The sequence below is a fragment of the Chiloscyllium plagiosum genome, chromosome 6 (assembly GCF_004010195.1).
Source record: "Chiloscyllium plagiosum isolate BGI_BamShark_2017 chromosome 6, ASM401019v2, whole genome shotgun sequence".
Classification (NCBI taxonomy): Eukaryota; Metazoa; Chordata; class Chondrichthyes; order Orectolobiformes; family Hemiscylliidae; genus Chiloscyllium; species Chiloscyllium plagiosum.
This window is the reverse complement of record NC_057715.1, coordinates 56,776,244-56,783,442: the sequence shown is the minus strand read 5'-3', so window position 1 is coordinate 56,783,442 and position 7,199 is coordinate 56,776,244.

Sequence of the window (7,199 nt, the reverse complement as noted above, 5' to 3'; positions counted from 1 at the left end):
CTTTCCCACGCCCACTCTTCACCTTTTGAGACTTCCACGCCTTGCAGCAAGAGGGCGCTCACAACTTTTCAGCACCTTTTCTGTGTTTTATCCCCTCCCAATGCCACCCTCCAACTTGAGGAGGAGGATAGACAACTTGCTGCCACTCTGGAAGAGATTGCCAGTACCACCTCTGCGGCCTTTGACCAGCTCAATGCGAAGATGGTCGCTATCCACAATGCTGACCTCCAAAACTGCATGGCCCTTGATTACCTATTGGCCGAGAAAGGAGGCACTTGTGCCCTTATTGGCTCTGATCGTTGTACCTACATCCCTGACTCCAGTGAGAACATTACTAACATTGTCCCACACATCCACAAGGCAGCCACCTCCCTCCATGGCACTACTCCCTGGTGGGATCTTTGGACCTGGATGAGCAGGTGGCTTGGCTCTTGGGCCTTGTGGTTCTCATTGCTGTTTTCATTCTGCTTGCACTTATTATCATATTCCCCAAACAATGTTGTGCCCATTTTGATTCTCTTCTGCTGCCAAGTATCTCTACCTCTTACCAACTTGTCAGGATTCCGACTTCAGACATTCCCCGACCAATGGATGATTTTCCCGATTCTTATTCTCTCAAGCCTGATGATTCTGACAGTTACCTGGACAACTCTAAGCCCCCCACCACCTGAAACCCCCCCTGGGTGCAGCTATGTTCCTCCTTTTGCTGGTTTCTCTGAACTGCCTGCCTGATCTGGTAAAAAGAATAAAAGGAAGGAATTGTGGGAGAACTGTTAGATTCATGGCAGCCATTTTGTCACATATTCAAAGCCTGGAAACCATATTGAATCTCATCTTCGTGCCTGCTTGCTAAAAGCCTGTGTTTGCCATGCCCAGCTAAGATGGTTGGCCTTGCAGTTGTACTGATACCTGATAGATGAGTACTTTCCTTGCATGGGGCTATTCTTCTCTTGCAAAGACTCATTGTATACTAACACCTGCCTATCAGCTACTAACCAACACTGTCCAGACATTATGTGACTGAAGTTAATGACTGGGCAAAATGCCTAGCTTGCTCATTATCCTGCAATTAACAGTTTGCTAACTGTTAAACGATTGTAACCTATATAGTCACACAACCCTCTGTATCTCATCACAGCGTTTTGTGACCATTCGGTCAACTTGTGAGCTCACGAATAAACCAGTCAATACTCACGGCGTGATGCTTCACTTCTCAATTGGATCGCTACAAGCGAGTCACTCACTGGATAATTTTCTTCCAACCCCAATGCTGTGATTTGAAAATGATTGATCCAATCCTGAAATTGTACCACTCTGACCTACGTGCTGCAGCCAGGAAAAATGACCTCTTAGCATTTACCTGTTAAAGACATTTATAACCTTGAATATTTCAATGAGATTATTCTAAAGTTTAGAATGAGAGACCAAGGCCAAATTTACTAAGACTCTCATCAGAGGATAACTGTTTGACTCCAGGGCCAATGTGAGGCATTTTCACTGTATGCCTCCAATTCAGTTATAGCCTTCCTTAAACATGGAGACCAAGTTTGCGGCATGGGCTTGATTGTGCATGGTTGAGTTTTTAGCAACAAATGGCACAAGTTGGGTGCTAGCCCACCACTTTCTCATGCATCCCATAGCTCAACCTATGAAACATATTAGCATTGCTCAACCACCGAGTGTGACTGACAAATTAAAAGTCAATTGGAGCAACCCCGACTGACTGCAACAAATACTGCCCATACTAAATGCTGCTGCATGAGCAGATTTTTTTACGGTTGACATGAAAAAAAGTTGTAGAGGAAGAGAGCAAATAATTTATTGGGTTCCATGTCTACATCACCCCACCATGTCACCTCACCTACAAAACCCATCCCATCACCCTTCTCCTTTGGCCTCAAAGTCATTCCCATGACACCCTCAAAATCCTCCGACCTATCTTTTTGAGACAGCCATGATTGTGGTTCTTTCCTGCAGGTCCAAAAGCAACTGAACTCTGATGTTACTGTTGCTTCTGGTGATGTTGATGCAATTGCCAGCAGCTCCCAAAAGCAGGACTTTCTCCCAGGGCAAAGGTCCCACTGTTAAGTAACTTAACCCACACATGGTTATGGTTACAGGGTGGGCTTCCCAGACCCTGAGGGATTCTGGTCAACTTACCTTGCTTCTTTGGGAAGGTGGGGTAGATGTCGGGGTGGGGGTGGGGGAGGTGGAATGCAGGGAAAGAGGAGTGGTGTGCCGCCCACACACAACCCCACCCTGTTAAAATACAGCCCAGTATTCCAGATGGTCTTATCAAAGCCCCATACAATTTTAGCACAACATAGTTCTCACTCCATTCCCCTTGCAATAAGACCCTATACATTACTCACTTATCTAATTCTTGCTGTGCCTTCATGTTAAACCATCTGTTTTTTGTCCCGGCCACACCCAAGTATCCCTGAACTTAAGGAAAAGAGTTATGTCTTTTTTTAAATCTGCTTTTATATTCTAATGACCAAAGTGGAAGGGAACCAGTAGATGTAATATATTTGGAATTCTAAAAAGGCATTCAAAGGTTACTATCCATAAGGCTACTTTAATAAGAGCCCACAATGTTGGCACTAGTATATTAGCGGAGAAAGTGAGGACTGCAGATGCTGGAGATCAGAGCTGAAAATGTGTTGCTGGAAAAGCGCAGCAGGTCAGGCAGCATTCAAGGAGCTGAAGAAGGGCTCATGTCCGAAACATCGATTCTCCTGCTCCTTGGATGCTGCCTGACCTGCTGCGCTTTTCCAGCAACACATTTTCAGCACTGGTATATTAGCATATATTAGTGGATAGAGGAGTGGCTAACTAATAAAAAAATGGGAATATTGGATAAGGAGAGAACTTTTAGTGTAACAACTAGTAACTAGTGGAGTGACACAGGAATCAGCACTGGGCCAAAATAAGGTACAATATATATTAATTACTTGAATGAAGGGAGTGAATATACTATTGCTAAAGTTTGTGGATGACAAAAACAGATGGGAAGCGAAATGGTGAGGATGACACAATCTGCACAGAGATAAAAAAAACTGCAGATGTTGGAAATCAAACAAAATCACACACAAATGATAAAAAGCTAGCACACAAATTCAACAGATGTTCAGGGTGAAAAATGGAAGGTTGGCATCATTTCAAAGAAAGTGAATTTAAAACAAAAAGAGTGGGATGGGTGTTGGGGGGGAAGAGACTTGCTAAAGCTACACAAGGCACTCATTCAACCAGACCCAGAATATAGTGAACAGTTTTGGTCCTTTTGTCATAGGTAAGATTTACTGGCATTGGAGAAAATGCAGAGAAAATTCATTCAGTTGATGCCAGTTATGGAAGGATTTTATGCTGAGGAGAGATTGACTCAGCTGTGGTGCCACATTGTACTAATTGGAGTTTAGGAAAGATGCGTCACGTGTGGGGAGACACGGACTATACCAGAGTCCAGGATGACAGAGTGTGGGGAGACACGGACTATACCAGAGTCCAAGATGACAGCGTGTGGGGAGACACGGACTATACCAGTGTCCAGGATGACAGTGTGTGGGGAGACACAGACCATACCAGCGTCCAGGATGACAGTGTGTGGGGAGACACGGGCCATACCAGCGTCCAGGATGACAGCGTGTGGGGAGACACGGACTATAGCAGAGTCCAGGATGACAGCGTGTGGAGAGACACGGACCATACCAGAGTCCAGGATGACAGCATGTGGGGAGACACGGACCATACCAGAGTCCAGGATGATAGCGTGTGGGGAGACACGGACCATACCAGAGTCCAAGATGACAGCGTGTGGGGAGACACGGACCATACCAGAGTCCAGGATGATAGCGTGTGGGGAGACACGGACCATACCAACGTCCAGGATGACAGCGTGTGGGGAGGACCAGAGGCCTGATGGGAAGGTAGGAATTAAGTTTAAAAACTTGCCTTGGGAGTTCAGCAGCCTTCAGTTTCTCGGTGGCAGTTGCAGTGGGAGAAGCATCGCTGAGCAGGAGCGGACATGGGACTGCTGGGTAAGTGAGGCTTCATATTTGGGTGGTTGTTTTACCCGAAACACTACTCGGGTAGTGTCTCCCAGCCATCCTCCTCCTCTAACCAAAAATTAAAGGTTCTGTGCACTGGGTTGATAAGGTGTCTAGTCTCTTTTTTGTCTCTTTTAGTTTTCAGTCGGCTCATTGGGAATTTAGAAAAGTGGGAATGGAGGTTGGGGCAATTGAATGTTCCTCCTGCAGAATGTGGGAGGTAAGGGTCACCACCAGTGTCCCTGCTAACTGCTGGAAGTACACCCAACTCCAGGACTCAAGGGCCTGAGTTATAGAGAGAGGTTGGACAAGCTAGGACTTTTTTCTTTAGAGCATAGGAGACTGAGGGGGAATCTTATAGAAGTGTTTAAGATCATGAGAGAGGTGGATAGGTTGAATGCATTCAATCTTTTTCACAGAGTTGGGGAATCGAGGACTGGAGGGCATCAGTTTAAGGTCAGAGGGGAAAGAATAAAAGGGAACCTGAGGGGCAACCTCTTTTTTTTTTTACAGAGGGTGGTATGCAGTTGGAATGAGCTGCCAGCAGAAGTGGTTGAGGGGGTACATTAACAATTGTTAAAATGCATTTGGGCAAATACATGGATAGCAAAGGTTTAGAAGGAAATGGGGCAAGTGCAGAGAAATGGGGTTAGCGTGGATGGACATTTTGGTCGGCATGGACCAGTTTTGGTGAAAAGGCCTGTCTCCGTGCTGTAGGATTCTTTGAATTAAGAGCGTGGATGGACACATAGAATTGCAATATTATTGCCAGAGACATGGTTGAGGGAGGGACAAGACTGGCAACTTGACATTCTGGGGTATAGGATCTTCAGGCAGAGCAGGATAGGGCTAAGAAGATGGTGGTGTTGCATTATTAATTAATGAATCAATTACAATACTAAGGAGGAATCATATCTTGGAAAGTTGCCAACAAAAAGGGTTTTGGATTGGAGGGAGGCAAAATTTATGAAAATAATGTTTGATCTCGACAAAATAAACTGGAACAGCTATCAGAGGGTATATCTACAGAAGAACAGTGGGAGAAATTCAAAACGAAAGGAGAGAGAGGGATGATGGGGGTGGGGGGTAATGGCCCCAACATATATCCTTTGGGCTGAACTTTAGGAGCAACAAGCCCATAGATGACTAAAGATATTCAGCACTGGATAAAAAGGAAAAAAGTGAGGCATATAACAGATAAAAAAGGGAGCAAAACAACGGAGGGCCTCGAGTAGTATAAGAGTGCAGGGAGAAACATGAAAGCAATTGGAAGAACAAAGAAGGGATTCCATGCTATGTTGAAGGGCATAGACAAGATGACGAGAAAGTCACTGTTCCTCTTAGTCGAAGGGAAAATAACAAGAGGGCACAATTTAAAATGAAAGGCTGGAAGTTTAAAGGGGATTTGAGGAAAACCTTATTCACCCAAAGAGTGGAGGTGGTCTGGATTGCACAATCTGTGAGGGGAGTTGAGGAATGAAACCTCACAACCTGTACAATGTACCTGGATGAGCAATTCAAGTGTCATAATATTCAAGGCTATGGATGTGGTGCAGGAAAGTGGTCCTCGTGTAGATAGGGAATGACCAAAGGGCCACTTCTGTTCTGTATGATTCTATAAAAGAGAGGTGACCGTATTAAAACATAATCAATTCTTAGGGGGTATGAGGTTGGCAGATGCTATTCTGTTGTGGGAAAATCTTGAACCAGACAGCATAATCTGAGGAAGGGATCATGTATTTAAGACAGAAGTGAAGAGGAATTTCTTCTTTAAGGGTAGTAAACCTGTGGCATTCTTTCTTGCAGAGAGCTGTAGAGCTTGAGGTCATTACATATATTCAAGGGTGAGACTGACAAATTTTTAATCAAAGAAATGGGGAAGGGGCAGGAAAATGGAATTGAGATTAAACAATAGATGATCTAATAATGTCAGTGCAATGACCATCTCCAATAAGAGATAATCTAATCACTACTCTCTGACAGTCAGTGATGCAACCATGACTAAATCTCACATTACCAACATTTTGCAGGTTACCACTGATCAGAAACTCAACTGGATAAATAGTGGCTCCAAGGAGCAGGTCAGAGATGGGAATATCATGGGGAATAACTCACCTCTTGGCTCTCCAAAGTCTGTTCACCATCTACAAGGCACAAATTAGGAATGCTCTCCACTTGCCTGGATGAGTGCTCCAACACTCAAGATACCATGCAGGACATTCAGAGCACTTGCTTGGCACCACATCTACATATACCCACTCCCTCCACCATTGAAGCTCAGTAGCAGAAATGTGTACTGTCTGCAAGATGCACTGCAGAAATTTGCCAAAAGCTCTTAGGCAACACCATTCAATCCCATGACCTCTTTCATCTGGAAGGACAAGGGCAGCAGATACACGTGAACACCACCTCCTGCAAGCTCCCTTCCAAGTCTTTCACAATCTTGGAATTCCTTCCCTAATAGCATTCTGGGTCTACCTAAGCACATAGACTGCAGCAGTTCAAGAAAGCAGCTCACCAACATATTCTCAAAGAATGGGCAAAAAATGCTGGCCCCACCAGTGGCATCTACATCCCATGAACAAATAAAAAAAACTCATGCCCTGCTGACATTTCCTGGCATGTTATGTCAATTCCACAGCTTAGCTTCTACTTGGTTTTATATCATTGGCAACCATAGATCTCTATCTCTTGATCTGAAGTCATAATATAGATTGTAAGTCTCTGAGGCTCCAGCACTCAACTAATCACAGCCTGTCAAATTAAAATGCCCGTTTATGTCCAGTGTGCTTCCTGTCTCTATTCATGTTAATATATCACATCCAAATGTCATAAGCCCACACATTTGTGCAGGATCTTGCTGAACATAAGTTTAAAAATTCAACCACACATATTTATTGATTCCCCTTTATCTGTGTTACTATTTAGTGTTAAATACAATTTCTATTTTATAAGACCATATTGACTTGTAATCATATTCTGCCGAAGTGCTTTGTTAGAACTTCCTTAATAATCAATTCCAGAATGAAGGAGTTGATATTTGGCTAACTGAACATGTGTTCTCTCTTCTCGATTACAGCTGCCACAGTTGCTAACTTCAAAACCTGGAAATGTTGTGGAGTCTACAGGAATGTGAAAAATATGCAGCATTTC